The following is a 16059-nucleotide window of genomic DNA, read 5'->3' on the forward strand; positions in this document are numbered from 1 at the left end:
GAGCATGAATGTACGGCCAGGAACCTCTCTGCTCTTTATCCTTGGAGGCTGGGGGGAGGGATGCAGGACAGAATGGTCAGGACCTGGTGCAGGTGTGAACCCTGATTCTCTGAGGTTGTGTCTGGTGGCCCTGATGGCATTTGCGTGAAGTAGGTGCTGGCCAGTCGGAGAGACACAGACAGCGTCCCTTGAATCTGATGTTGTTCAACTCAACTTTGGGAGTGTCACCTCAAGGGTTTGAGCAAAATATGGTGTGTCGTTTATAGGTAAAGATGATTGACAGTAAGTCCTGTGGCAGAGGGATTAGGCTTCTATCTATGTCCCCACCCCCAAACTGTCACGAGGGCATCCAGGTTTTCCACGCAGGAAGGAACGCCAGAGCACCTCTGTGAGTCTTTGGGAACAGCAAGCCATTAGGACCAGGAGGCTGAGAGCGGCACCCCGGTTCTGCCTCTCACTCCCTGGCATGCCCGGAACATGTACACTTTTGCCCCTTGCCCCCATCACAAGCTATACAAGGACAGTAACCAGCAGGTGTGCAGGTGTGGTCAGGATTCACTGGGCTTCTATGACAGTGCTGAGGCCAAGTCAGCGCAGGGGACCTCATACCTGTGTCGAGGTCGTTAACTCGCACCTGTGAGTGACCGTGCCTATATGTCCAGTCCCTTGTGTACCACGGCATGTCACCTGCTTCTCACCCCATCTCACTGGGCTACCTGGACCAGGTACTCAGGGCGCACTTGCAAATAGATAGGAGGAGGCATCGTATGTGGAGATAGGTGTCGATAGGATGTATCATCATAGACAGATGATGCAGGTGTGAGTGTAAGTACAGCTACCTGTAGATTACGCAGACACAGGTAAGGATACAGAGATTTACATGATACACAGACGGGATAAAGGTATATAAATATGGATCTGGATACATAGGTATACATGAAAAATGGATAGAGGTGGATGATATAAATATAGATGTGGAGAGAGGGAGGTATGAGATACATAGAGAGACGGAGATAGACGGATACAGACGATAAACAGATACAGGTGATATACGGATACAGACGATAGATGGATACAGTGATATATGGGTACAAACAGTATGTAGAGAGATGATACACAGACACAGATGGTATATGGGTACAGATGGTATGTAGTTAGAGACGATGTGGATACAGTGTATAAGGGTAGAAATATACACATATGAATGTACAGATACAAAGATACACCAAGATGGTGGATGGCATTCGCAGCCTCTGTGCCAACACCGGACTCGTTTGCAGACAGAGTGAGGAATTCCTACAGAGTGATCAGAAAAGGCAGACCGCCAAAAAGAAGATATACAAAGCAAGCACGGACCATTCACAAAAGGAGAGCGTCAGAACCGCTGGCCAGTGAGCTCAGGGAGAGACACCCAGCGCCGCTGGTGTCCAGGGAAATGGGAATGCAAACCTCCGTGGAGGCCAGAGCATGCCTGCCCACCGGAACGCTAACACTGAGACCGTGTGGGGGACGTCTGAGGAAGCACGATGCTGAGGTTTCTGTAGTTTATCTGTTCCTCTACTTAGACAGCGACAAAGCCGCCAGGCTCTCCCTCGGAGAGGGCTGTGGCGCTGGAAACCTCCAGTCCCCAGAAAGATGCAGTCCACACCATGCGGGCCAGCATGCTGTGCGGGACAGGCCTAGGTGCCCTCCAGGCTCGCCAGCGAAATCCGAGGGTGTCGTCCCCTTTAGCCTTGGGACCTGCGTTAGCGGGCTGGGGTGGCTGTAACAAATGATCCCACCCTGGGTGGCTTTTGCAGACATTCATCCTCTCTGGGGCTGGAGACCAGAAGTCTGAGATCCAGGCGGGGCCCTGAGATCCAGGTAGGGCTCTGAGATCCACGCGGGGCAGGGCCGTGCTCCCTTTGGAGGCTCCAGGGGAGGGTCTGGTCCTCTCCCTGTGCCTCTGTCTGTCCGTGGGCTTCCCAAAGCATCCTCCCTGTGTGTGTGTCTGCCTCCCAATGTGGTCTTGGGAAATAAGGACGCCAGTCCTATTGGGTTGGGGCCCACCCTACCCGGGGACGACCTCTTCTTAACGAATTACATCTGCAAAGACCCTTTTTACAAATACAGTCCCATTCAGGGGTCCCGAGGGGGTTAGCACTTCAACATATGAATTGGGGGGGGACACACGGTTCAGCCCTTCACGCATCCCGTGCCTGGAGCCCCCGGGGGTGGGATTATAGATAAACGTGGGCATGCTTTTTTAAGCAGGTGCTCTCAAAGCAGGGAGCCTGGAGCTTCCCTATGCCCCACCCACGGGTTCCCCAAAACGAGGTGCCCGGATCCCGTCTGTGCTGAGAACCCCCTTCCCCACGCCTCCCCCGTGGCCAGTAATGCCACGATTTCATGAGAAGGACAACCGTTAACATTTGGGTGGCCTCTGAGAAGCCCGTTCTGCTCCGTTTATGCTCAGAGGGTGTTTGCAGAAAAAGTACCTTCAGGCCACCGCCAGCCGCCTGCTTGCTCGGGGCGCCGGGGAGCAGCGGCCTTGACATCCGCGGGGCTCCAAGTGCCTCGGAGGCGGAGAAATCCCTCGCTGGGGTAAGTGCAGCATAACATCAACGCCTCTCGTCTGCTGCGTAAACACAGGGAAACACGCAGCACCGGGTCTGCCCAAATGCAGGCGTCCGTGACTGTTGCTTACAGGGTCTGTGGCATAAATGAATCAGCACGTGCTTTCAAATCAATGTCTGACGCGGGGCTGTTGGTGCCGATTTGCATAAGTGGTTACGCCACGGAAGACGGAAGACGCATCCAGAGTCTGAGACTGTTTGGGGCTGACGAAAGAGCTGTGAGCACCCACCCTGGCTCAGCTGTCTTCAAACCGTGCTCCCCCTCCCTCCCCTCCCTCCCAGCAAGAAAGTTCCAGAAAACAGGATGCTTAATTCAATCCACGAAGACGTTACCTCCCGAAGGACCCAGGCCCGGCTTGGGTTGGGTGTCACGGACCGGGGTTGCGAAAAGGAGCTTGTGGTAGGTTTCGACCAGGACCATCTGCGGCGAGGACGGGAGTTAAAGACGTCGTGCGAGGTGGGGTCCAGAGGGGATGCCATGTGCCCAAACGAGTGTCGTGAACAGTGGCACCTGGTTCTTCTCTTTCTGCCTTTTGTGTTCTTCCTGTGTTGGGGAGGGGAGGGGAGTTTCAGATTTTAAAGCCGCGGCCGCTCCCTGGTCGAGCCACTTGGGTTCGTTTTGAGCTGGGGTGACGCAGCACAGCGTAAGGGAGGGAATGGTGAGTTCGTCTTTGGTTTATAAGCCCCCAAATCCCTTTCAACCATGACCTGCGTCCTCCTTGTATTGGGGCCGTTGGCTGAGCACCCCGCTGTGTTCCACGCGGGGTAAGAGGGTGGCAAACGGTCGTCGTCTTGATCTCCATGCTGACCCCAGGGGGTGGGGGTGCCAGGTCCTTTTTGGAAATGAGGACGCCCACTGCTGTGGGTGTTGGGTGCAAGCTTGTCGTGGCTGCCGGGACGGGAGCCAGGTGTGGCTGCTTCCAGGGACAGGTGGTAGCTGCTGGCTTCCGGAGGGCAGCTGGCGAGGTCCCCGGGGCAGCCTCCATGCCTGAGTCACCCACACGGTGACGGAAGATCAAGGGTCATCAACGTGCCTGGCGGCACCACCCCCGGCTCCATGGAGACCCTCTGGATGGAGACGGCTTTGAACATGGAGACCAAGGGCCCCTTTCAGACAGAGGCATGAGACTTAGAGGAACCCGGCGCCTGGATGCAGGGCTCTGCTGGTGACGGATGCCTTCTAACAGAACAGAAGCCTCAATTTCCTGTCGTGGGAAATAAACCCGACTCTAGGTACGTGCAGAGGAAATGCCTATTTAAACATTTCCAAAAGGCTGACTTCGCAGGCCCTGGCTGGAAGGCTGACGGGGTGTCCTGGGGAGCAGAGGGCAGGCCAGGGCACGGGGCCAGCGTTGAGTGGGCGCTGGCAGGCTGACCTGCGGCAGGAGGGGGACCCGCAGATGGACGCTGACCAAGGAGGGCCCTACAAAGAGTTAGGACCATCAGAGGGGTTCTGGGAAACGGGCGTGTTTGGGTGTATGTATGGGTACAGGGGTGTGTGTACATGTGTGTGTGCACACGTGTGCAGTCTGGTGTGCAAGGACATGCTGGTGTGTGTGTGCAGTCTGATGTGTGCATAATTGTGAGTGCTGCTGTGTGCATGTGTGTGCATGTGTGCTGGTGTGTGCAAGGGCACGCTGGTGTGTCTGTGTGCATGCTGGCATGTGCATATGTGTGCGTGTGTGTGCATGTGTGTGCTGGTGTGTGCACGGGCATGCTGGTGTGTGTGCTCATGCTGGCATGTGCATATGTGTGCATGAATATGCTGATGTGTGCATGTGTGTGCTGCTGTGTGCAACAGCATGCTGGTGTGCACGTGTGCGTGCTTGCATGTGCATGTGTGTGCCTGCTGGAGTGTGCATGTGTGTGTGTGCTGGTGTGTGCATGTATGTGCTGGTGTGCGTGTGTGCGTGCTGGCATGTGCATGTGTGTGTGCCTGCTGGAGTGTGCATGTGTGTGTGTGCTGGTGTGTGCATGTATGTGCTGGTGTGCGTGTGTGCGTGCTGGCATGTGCATGTGTGTGTGCCTTCTGGAGTGTGCATGTGTGTGTGCTGGTGTGTGCATGTATGTGCTGGTGTGCGTGTGTGCGTGCTGGCATGTGCATGTGTGTGTGCCTGCTGGAGTGTGCATGTGTGTGTGTGCTGGTGTGGGCATGTATGTGCTGGTGTGTGTGCATGCAGACATGTGCATGTGTGTGCATGTGTGTGCCGCTGTGTGCAACAGTGTGCTGGTGTGTGTCCGTGCATGCTAGCGTGTGCATGTCTGTGTGTGTGCGTGCCGGAGTTAGCATATGTGTGCGTGCTGGCATGTGCATGCCATTTTCTTCTCCATAATGGAGAGTAAGGTAGAGGTTAGATCAGAAACTTCAATTAAGCCTGTAAAAAGACCATCTGCCGAACGTGACTGGGGTTCCGTGTAAACAAAATGCCTGCGCTGGTTACAAACAAATGATCGTATCTATTGTATTGTGTTACAAATTAAAATTAGATTAAGCCACCTACATGGTACCTTGGCTGCGTCTTCCACTCTGGCGAAGGCTGAGTCTTTCTCCCCGCATATTCACCCCTCCTGATGAGCTCTCATTATCTCTGCAGAAGCATTACTTACTGTGCACAGCATAATCAAAGCCTGGGGGTACGTATTAATTATCCTTTTGAATAGTGATGAAATTTTAAAAAGAGCTCCTTTAGGCTTCACACCATCAGCAGATGAAACAAAGACGCGCACAGCTTGTGCGCGGAGACTCACATGTGTTTTTACATCTGTTCAGGATATTTCAATTTGAAACTCAACAAGCAGAGGCTGGGATTAAAGAAGAGGATGGGGAGAGAAAGAAAGGGAGAGAAGGAGAGGGAGAGAGACGGAGAGAGAGGGAGACAGGGAGGGAGAAGGAAGTCCAACAAGAACGGCCAGGCCCCGCCCTAGCTCCAGGACTAGCCAAGAAAACGAGCACCTTCTTGGGAAATGCACAGTCGCTCTCTTTACGTGTCTCTGACTGTGATTCCAGCACGGGAACCCCATGCGTGCAACACGTAGGGGCGTGAAGAACAACAGTCCACCTGTTAGCTCCAGACTCCTCTTTAGTTCCCGAACGTGTGTGTGTGTGTGTGTGTGCGCGTGTGTAACCACCAGTGGTTTCCAGGGTTGGTGGGGAGTGAGGTGAGCCACCAGATTTGCATGTGCTTTGAAATCTAGTTTGAATGAGAATGTAGCCATGGGGGTTGGGCAGAGAAGGAAGCATTCCATGCATTTAGTGTGATGGTTCAGGGGGTCAGAGGGAGGAGCCTGTAGAAGTCGAGGGAGTATTTCACGGACTTCCCTCCCCTGTGGTGAAGGTTAGCAGTGATGCCACTGGACCAGGCACCGTGAAGACAGAACTTGTGAGCTTTGGGTGGAAAACCTCCTTCCTGTTGGCATGCATGGTCTGGCATGAAACCCTCCCTGGGTGCTTCAAATGCCAGCTGACTTTGAATTCCCTGCGTAAAGTGGTACAGAGGCTGTCATGAAACGCCCACACCAGAAACGTTCCTTTGAATGATCTTCGAGAAATCCAAACGTCATCAAAAGCCATCAGAAGTATACAGCAGCTGTGTCACTGAAAAGCGTTTGAAATGGCATCGAGCTCAACGTGCCTCCTGTCCTTACATGCTGATAAACAGAATCCCGAAATGTAGTAAGCATTCAGTGTCATTTTGTAAATCTCTGTACCTATTTTTCTGGACAACTAGAAATGCGATGGGACCTCCATCAACAGGGGAGCTGTTGATTACATCATGTGAAGAGGATCACATGGTGTCAGACGAATTCAATGGAAATAATATCGTGTGACTGGTGCACATAAATCCTACAGATTTTGCAAAATTACGTACTCTCATGAGCAGAATTGCCAAGTTCAGAAATGTGAGGTGACCTCCACCTACCCGCCTCTACTCTGTGCTGGCTATCAAGTGGCATTTTTGCACGCTTTGGGTGAAATCCCATTGGGATATCCTCATGGGGAATCTGGTGGGGACATGACCCCATGGTCATGGATGTGTGAAGGCAGACACAGAGATAGGAGGGATGTGGTCACAAGTCGAGGGATGTCTGGAGCCCCAGAAGTTGGAAGAGGCAAGAAGGACCCTCCCCTGGAGCCTCTGGAGGGAGCATGGTCCTGCCCTGCCTGGATCTCAGTGGTCCTGCCCCGCCTGGATCTCAGACTTCTGGTCTCCAGAGCTGGGGCACAATGGATTCCTGTTGTTCTATGACACCCAGTTGTGATCATTTATTATGGTTCAGAAACTTCATATGGTTTCCAAACAGACTCTGGGTGGAGTGGAGAGGGGGGTGAGTCAACTCTAAAAGGTTTGAACCCTGAAAATTTGCAGCACAGTGAATGTTTCATCCACCCAAGCATGCATGTTGACTTGAACTTCCTGCGTTGGATCCCGGCTCCTGCAAAAGGCACATGGGCAGGCATCCCACCTGAAAAATATCCAACTACAGCAGGAGGACCATGTGAGGGACCGAAGCTACGATACGAGACCATGACCTGTCATCCATGCAGAATCAGAACAGCAAAGAGCGCATGTGACCTTGGAGGTCCCAGCAACGTTCTCTCAGAACCCCAACCTGAACTTGTGTTTGGAGAATCGTGAGTCTTTCAAACCTGGGACATAAGTTTGCTTTTGCACAGAGATGTTCACATTCTAATCCATCCATTTGGAGACAAGGAAAACAGGAAGAGAGGGGCAGGGAGTTTCAGTAAGGAAAAGTGGATTAATAATTGACCTAAAGGTTTTGAAAAGACCCAAATTATCAGGTTTGTGTTGTAAGACCCATGGGTTCTAACCAGCTTATTTTACTCCACAATCCAATAGATTGCCCCAAAAGTAGAGAACATCATGTGATATCTAATTCCTTATGTATCTTTGCATACGTTCCTGATTCTGTGTATTTCTGTTTGTTGGTTCACAGCGCCAATGAGGATGCCTTTATTGTCTTTTTCAAGTCTCGGTACATCGGTGCATACGGTGTGGGGTTTTTTTTTTTCTTTCTCCCCCAAATATCTAGACCCTGTCCACTGAATGGTGTGAATATTCGAAGCCACATGGTGTTTATTTGTCATGACTTCTGCCTTCCCCACTCAGTGGCAGCCTTCACCAGAGCTGGGGCCACGAATGAGTTTGCTTACAGATGTATCCTTGCATATGGTGCTTGGCTGGTGAATAAATCGGCAGAGGCATCATCGTTGTGAATGGGGGGAGTTTTCAGAGATGGGCACACATCCATCTTCTGCAGGAACATTCAACTGAGATGCTTCAAGGTGTCTTGTGGGTACTGATAGTATGGCCCCAGAGAAAGATGGTACAGGACAGAAACAAGCAGATCGTGATAGGGGCAAAGGGTGCGTTTGGTCAATCTCTACCCCTTGGGAACAAAACAGTCCTGGGATATTGGAATTAGATGTGAATTATTCTAGGGTAAGAATTTCAGGTACAGGAGGGATCGATCAGGGTAATGCTTCCTGACTTCTACTATATTGAGTGCACAGAGGACTCACCATCTACCAGGGTGACCCCATGACTGAACCCAACCAGGAGCACAGGGTGCACACAACTTTCTAGGGTGGACACACATTGATTTAATGAACTGGACACAGGCTCCCAGGTGGGTCCCAGAACTGACTCCAACCAGATGGACCGAAAGGACACAGCTTCCCAGTGTGGTCCCACAGAAAACCCCAACTGAGTAGATCCAGTGGGAACATCTCCTCACAGTGGCCCCACAGCTGACCTCAATCAAGTGGACCCAATGGACACAGATTCCCAGTGTGGTCCCACAGCCAACCCCAATGAAGTAGATGCAATGGGAACATCTCTTCATGGGGATCCCACAGCTATGTCCAACCAAATGGACCCCCAATGAATGTCTCCGTAGGATGGTCCCAATATCTAATGATGGTTAAGATTTGCTCCCATTGGCGGTTAGGAGAATTTGCAAAAAGGATCCCCACTATGGAGAACAGCGGGGATGTTGCTTGCAGACCCGTCTGTCAGCTGATGCACTGACACAGTGGTCCCATTAGTGCCTCCATGGTCATCCCATGGGCCTCCAGTCATAGAGTGCTCTTACCAAATCATCCAGGACACAGAATTCCACACAGCCGTGCCCTCTTCGGTTGTGCAACATGGCGGCCCCCATGGGAAACGGTGCCCAGTTTCTGGCATTTGAAACATCCTGGAAATTCACTCTCATGCTCTCTTGCAATGACCAGGTTTATCTGGGTTTTCTTTATTTTCTTTTCCATCCTGCCTTGATTTTCCTTTTCTTAATTTCGTCTTTTGCTCCAAGGCTAAAATTTTCTGTCTACTTTCAGCCTACAGCGAATTTTAACAGCTGAGTTAGAAGCCCCTAAAAATAGGGTTCTGCAGCCAAAGTGCTGACACCACGTTCTCTCCTAAGGGATGACGGTGACAGGGCTGTAATTAAAAGGACATGGGCCGGTCTGTCTTTGACTTCCCTAAATAGCTATCAGGTTAACTTAAAATAAAGTCTGTCCGTGTTATAGAAGGCTGCAGGACGCAGAAAGGGTGTTCTTCCCTGCCACAAAAAAAAAAAAAAAAAAAAAAAAAAACACCAAAAACCAAAAAACGGATTATCCAATTCACATGATAGGTGAAGAAAAGTGAGGTTTTCTATGGCTTTCGAAAGCATGCTCATAAAATATTCTTTGAACATGTTCCGTGACTGGTCAACAGATGGGGGGACGTGCCTCAGAGAACCCAGGCAGGAATGGCCGTGCTCCTTTGCTCCGTCCTCTGCAAAGACGCAGGGGTCTCGAAAGAGGCTCGCGTGGCTGCCGTTGGGCGGGAACTGGAGCTGTGAATTCTTAGATGGCGTATTCGGTAATAAAAAAAAAGAGAGAGAAATCAACATCTTTCCCTCCTCTATCTCCTTTGTAAGCATCTTGGCTTTTTTCTTTTCTTTTTTTTTTTTTTTTTTTAATCCCCTCTCTGGATCCGATCTTGCATTCATTTCTTCGGCTTGTGAGAACGAGAGCATCTGGAATGATTTTTCATTTTCATGTTTCCTTAATAACGTTTTCTCAGATTTCGTTGGATGCCTTCATAAAAGCCCTCGTGCTTTATAACTTAGCTTTTATGACTCCCCTTCACCATTGTTCCCGGACGGCTCGGGGTTTTTCCTCTTTTCTCTTCTCTTCTCTTCTCTTCTCTTCTCTTCTCTTCTCTTCTCTTCTTCTTCTTTCTTTTCTTTCTTTTTCTTTCTTTTTTCTTTCTCTCTTTCTTTCTTTTTCTTTCCTTTCTTCCTTCTTTCCTTCTTTCTTTTTCTTTCTCTTTCTTTTCTTCTTTCTTTCTTTTTCTTTCCTTTCTTCCTTTTTTCCTTCTTTCTTTTTCTTTCTTTCTTCCTTCCTTCCTTCTCCCTTCCTCTTTCTTTCTTTCTTTCTTTCTTTCTTCCTTCCTTCCTTCCTTCCTTCCTTCCTTCCTTCCTTCCTTTTTTTTCTGTGTTGATCTTATATCTCCCTTTGCTCCTTATTTCCAGGACACGGTTAGGGGGGAAAAAAAGACATGTCCCAGAGCTGAGGATAGAAGGCCTGTTTCCGTTTGTTTGCTTGTTTTTTCTCTCTGCAGGTATATTATTTGTGGGAAGTCCTCTGTGGATACTTTTCTCCTAAATAGGAACACTGAGCAAACCCTAAGATGGGGGCTGTTGGGAGGGAGGCTAGGGGGCCCAATAGGACTTGCATCCTTAGTGCAGGGGGAGCAGGAAGAGTCCACACAATATTCTAAATCAACGAGACTGCTTTTGAAGAAAGAACGTTTCCGGCATGGTGGTCACTGTCGTCGTAAAAGCAATATAATGCATATCTGCATAAACTTTGAGCTAGTTTTTCCATGCATGCATGGTTTGCTGGGTTTCAAAGCTGATTCCCCCAAGACCCCCTTCCCGGGGAGTCTTGTCCCTTAAGCTGGATACCCCAGCCCCGGCAGCTCGGACGCCCTCTCCGTGCAAACCTCTCCCACAGGTCGTCGTTCAGAATGGCCTCGCTGCCGCCCGAGCCTGGGGGTCTCGTGTCCAACACGATGACGGACACTTAACAGGGTTTGATGGGTTTGGGGTAGAGAATCTCAGAAACTCCTGGAAACCCAACCGGTCTGGAAACCTGGAGACGGGCATGCTTCTGCTCTTGTAATGTCAGTAATGAGAACCCGGTCCGGTCCTGGCTGCCAGAGCCCGGCTGGGGGATGCGGGATGAGGCTGCGTGTTCCCAGCCGAGCCCATGCAGCTCTGCGGGCTCGTCAGACATGCCATGTATGCTCGTCTCATGCCCTCTGCTGGGGGAATGGGGCTTCTCTCTCCAGCCTTCCCATCCCTGTGTCCTGGAGCCCTTGGACAGCGTGGCCCAGGCTCGTTCCCCGGGATCGTCCAGAGTGGTGGGAAAACCCAGGTGCACACGGACCCTGAATCCTACCTCCAGACAGGACCACCTGGAAATGCAAACATCAAGTATGGGGTTGTTGGTGGCAGCCCCGTGAAATGACCAGGAGAGGCAGCAGAACAGAGGGGTCCATGCAGGGACGGACGGGGTGCTCAGTGTAGCGTCCAGCGAAACCCGTACGTCCTGGGCACCCAGGGCCCAGGATGGAGACTCCAGTTGTCCCAACCATTAATAATAGGCGACAGGGACCCCGGTGATTTTGTAGTGTTGCATCTATGGACAGAGTAACTCAACACACACGGACCACCTTGCCGTTCTGGCAGCGACGGTGTCCGCGCACTGAGCTCACGGTGTTAGCTGGCTCCTTCTGGAAAATGCAGGCGAGGATAGGCCTCCTTTCCTTTGCAGTCTCTGGAGTTGCACCAACCCTGGATGCATGGTCAGGGCACATGCCTCTGTCCCCACAGCCTCACTGATTTGGAGCCCCCCACCTCCCCGGGATGACAGTGGGCCCAGGACCATCCCCAAACCAGGAAGCTCAGTGTTTCCCTCTCGACAAAGTCCCTTCTGCCATATAAGGGAAACCTCACAAGTCCTGGGGATTGGGACATGCTTATCTCTGGGGACGTTATTCCCTCAACCACGTGGGGCTCAGGGCATGGACGTCTTTGGAGACACGATTTTGCCCAGGACATGGATACACAGATGTTGACATCTTTGAGGAACATTCTAGCTCCCACCACATGCACCTGTGAGCTGAGAACCACGACCAGCAGGAACTCAGTAGACGCGTTGTCAGGTTGACTGTGGGGCATGTTTCTGCCCCCCAGGAGTCACTCTCAGGGGCGTGGAGACAGCATTTGGTAAGGTAGACACCCCCTCGGTGACCCTGAGAAACAAGCGGTCAGTTTGTGGCTGACATGGGAAAAAGGTGCCACCCAGACACGAGCCACGCCCCAGTCCTGAAGCAAACACACTGCTCTCCGGGGCAGACAAGACCCAGAAAACATTCCCGGATCTTGAAGTTCGTGGACGAGCAAGGCAAGGCATCCGGGGATGCCAAGCTGCGGGGTAGAGGTGTCCTTTCTGCCCTGCAGGTGCCCCCAGTTCTGTCGGAACAGAGGAATGGCTAAACTGTGGGAAACCATGCCAGAACGCCATCCCGAGTAACTGGGAGAGGTAATCCCACTCTGAGCAGAGGACACGATCCGTGGCACGTGGGGTCAGCCCTCCAAGACAAGGGACCATGGACAGAAAAGCCCTCCTGTCATGTTTAAGAGCTCCAGTTGAGTTAATGGTCTGGGTTTGGGGAGGTGCAGGGGAAGGGCTATGGTTTACTTTTGTTTTCTTTTGTGCATTTGTAATTAAGACTCCGGAGTTAGCCAACGGTCAGGGGAAAGAAACCTAATATAGCCCCGGCTTGGAATCGGGCTGTGTTTCCTCCTCCGAGATGTACTGAGTTTAAGAGATATGCACACTTGACCGATGGCCCTGGGGGACCCCTATCTCCCCTGCAGATGTAGGGGCTGCCCAACACCCCGCACACATGGCGAGCACACGCCACACGAGGTTTGGAATGGAGCAGCGACCCATGGGGCCCTGTGTGTCCTCTGTGCCGTGACATCCATCCACGAGGAATGTGTGACCCCTGGAAGAAAGGGAGGAAAAACACGGTTCCCATCTCACATGATAGATCACATGCGGGTCTCCATGTTTTAAAAGGTAATGAAAATATCAGGAGTATCGTACAGGCCAGCTGCTCACAGGAGCCCCCGCCCGCTAAAATCTACAATGCACGTGTGTGTGCTCCAAACGATTGTCTGCACAAAACCACACTGATGTGGGAAATGCCCGGGCTCCAGATGGCGGCAGACACAGGGTCCTTTGTTGATGGGGGCGTCAAAGGGATTCTGGAGATTTACTCACGGATCATGGTGGACACATGCCTCACACTTGTAGGGGTGGTTTGTGTGCTCTGTGGTCCTGTCATTTGGGGATTTATTCAAACCTATGGGAAGTGAGTGTATGGATGGATGGATGTATAGACAGATGGATGGATAGATGATAGATGATAGATAGATAGATTGATAAATGATAGATAAATGGTAGAGACATAGATAGATGATAGATAGATAAATGATAGATAGATAGATAGATAGATAGATAGATGATAGATAAATGATAGATAGATGATAGATAGATAGATGATAGATAATGATAGATGATAGATAGATAGATAGATAGATAGATAGATAGATAGATATGATGGCTGAATCAATAGGTGGATGGATGGATGGATGATGGATGGATGGATGGATGGTTGGATGGCTGGATGAATGATGGATGGATAGATAGATAGATAGATAGATAGATATATATGACAGATTGATTAATAGATGGATGGATGGATGGATGGACGGATGGATGATGGATGGATGATGGATAGATGGATAGATGGATGGATGCATGGATAGATGATGGATGGATGGATGGATGGATGGGGGTTGGATAGATAGATAGATAGATATGACAGATGGATTAATGGATGGATGGATGAATGGATGGATGGATGGATAGATGATGGATGGATGGATGGATGAGGGATGAGAGATGACAGGCATAGCTATAGGTACATGCATTCATACATACATATGATGTATCATGCACGTTATATACTGCATACTTCATGCACATTATAAAGCTGAATGCATGTATAGACACACGCATGTACATATATACATACATATATGTGTATATACTAAGCTTTATGATGTTTAAGCTTACCATATATGTGCAGAGACATATGCCTATACGTGCAATAAAGTTTATTCTACAGTGACCACGTGCATGGTATTAGTCACAGCTCTCCAGACAAACAGAGCCAACAGGGTACGTCATATACAAAGTGTGATTTTTTTTTTTTTTTACAAGGAATGGGCTCACAGGGTCAAGGAGGCTGAGAATCCCATGTGTTGCCGCCTAAGTCCAAAGGTCTGAGGCTCCGGGGCGGAAGGTGTAAATCCCATTCTAGGCCAGGAGCAGACTGATGTACCAACTGAATCAGTCCCACACAGAGAACAAATTCTCCCTTCCACCACCTTTCTGAGCTATTCAGACCTTCAACTGATTAGACGAGGCCCACCCACATCGGGCGAGGCCATCTGCTTACTCAGTCTACCAATTCAAGCGCTCATGTCATCCAGAAATACCCTCCCAGGTAACCCCAGAGTCCTGCTTATCCAAATATTTGAGCACGTCATGGCCCTGTTGACTTGATACACAAGACTAAGCAAGGCAGACACGCACGTGTATATGCATTAAACCCTATAATATGTGCGTATACCTCTTTAATGTATAATATAGTCCCACAGAAGGTATAAGTACATAATAGATGCGTATAGATGTCATTAAATGCAAACTTAAAAAAAAAAAAACTCCCCTTTTGGTAAGTTTCAGATGGGTAGAAAAACCGCACACATCGTTTGGAGTCCCCATGGACCTGGTTTCCAGAACCATAAACGCCGTGTCTTCGTCGGGCGCGGTGGTGACAGCCAACGAGCCAGCGTGGGTGCGTTACGATTGCGCTGCTGTCGGAGAATGGGTGAGTTCAGGCTGGTTTTGGGGGTGGGTGTCTGGAGCAGACTGCATGCAGGAGAGACGTCTGCGGAGACAGGAGGGGACGGCAGGACCAGAAGGGGAGTCAGACGTGGAAACCGGGTTCATCACTGGGATCCCGTGCATCCTTGGGCGGCCCGGCGTCTCATCCCTCTGTGCATGGGGAAACGTGGCCACCAGCATGCACACGCATATGCACGCACACGCATACACCCAACTAGTCCTGGCCCTTCAAAATCAACGATGTTTGGCATGAAAATAAAAATCAACAACGTTTGGCATGACAACAATGTTTTACCTGGAAGCACTCAGCGACTCTGTCGCCTCCCGGAATCCGGGAGTCCTTTTGAAGGTAAGAGGAACAATTACCTGGGTTTCATAAATATGGAATTACCCACTAATGCGCCTGGTTATTAACTGGGATACGGCTTCTAAATGTGTTAGTCATTGCAATCCCGTGCTGGCGGAATTTGTCTGTAGGAGCTGGGAACAGCGCTTTGATGTCTGCGCCGGGCAGAACCACATGTGGCGAGGCTCCCCTTCTGTTTGCTGTTGCCAAGGGCTGGGAGCCGCCTGACAGTGCCGTGGACCCTGCCCTCCCTCAGGAGCTGGCTCTACGGACAGAGCCCGGGGTCGGGGGGGAGGAAGGGCCTCCTCGATGAGGTGGGGTCGGAGGCCCGGGACAAGGTCCACATGCAACAGGGAGGTGGGTAGGATCTTCTTCCTTCAGGTGCACGGGACGTGAAGACCGTGGGACTCCACGAGACGCAGTTTCTGTGGGCCACGTGGCTTCAGGAGCGGGATGCATGCTGCCTGGGCTTTACTTGCAGGTGTGGAAGGGTGTAGATGTAGGTATAGGTGTGGATGTACGTGTAGATGTATGTTTGGATACAGGTGTGGGTGTCGGTGCAGGTGTAGGTGGGGACGTAGGTGTCTGTGCAGGTGTAGGTGTCGGTGTAGGTGTGGGTGTGGATGCAGGTGTAGATGCAGCTGTAGGTGTAGATGCACATGTCAGTGTGGATGCAGGTGCAGGTGTCGGTGCAGGTGCAGGTGTGGATACAGGTGTGGATGCAGGTGTAGGTGTGGATGCAGGTGTGGATGCAGGTGCAGGTGTCGGTGCAGATACAGGTGTAGTTGCAGGTGTAGGCATGGATGCAGGTGTAGGTGTGGATGCAGGTGTGGATGCAGGTGTAGGCATAGTTGCAGGTGCAGGTGTGGACGCAGGTGTGGTTACAGGTGTGGATGCAGGTGTAGGCATAGTTGCAGGTGTGGGTGTGGACGCAGGTGGATGTAGGTGTGGTTGCAGGTGTCAGTATAGGTCTTGGTGTAGGTGTATGTGCAAGTGTAAGTGTAGACGCAGGTGTACAGATGAGATGTGTAAGGAGTGGT

The sequence above is a fragment of the Ursus arctos genome, chromosome X, assembly GCF_023065955.2.
Source record: "Ursus arctos isolate Adak ecotype North America chromosome X, UrsArc2.0, whole genome shotgun sequence".
In the NCBI taxonomy this organism is placed as follows: domain Eukaryota; kingdom Metazoa; phylum Chordata; class Mammalia; order Carnivora; family Ursidae; genus Ursus; species Ursus arctos.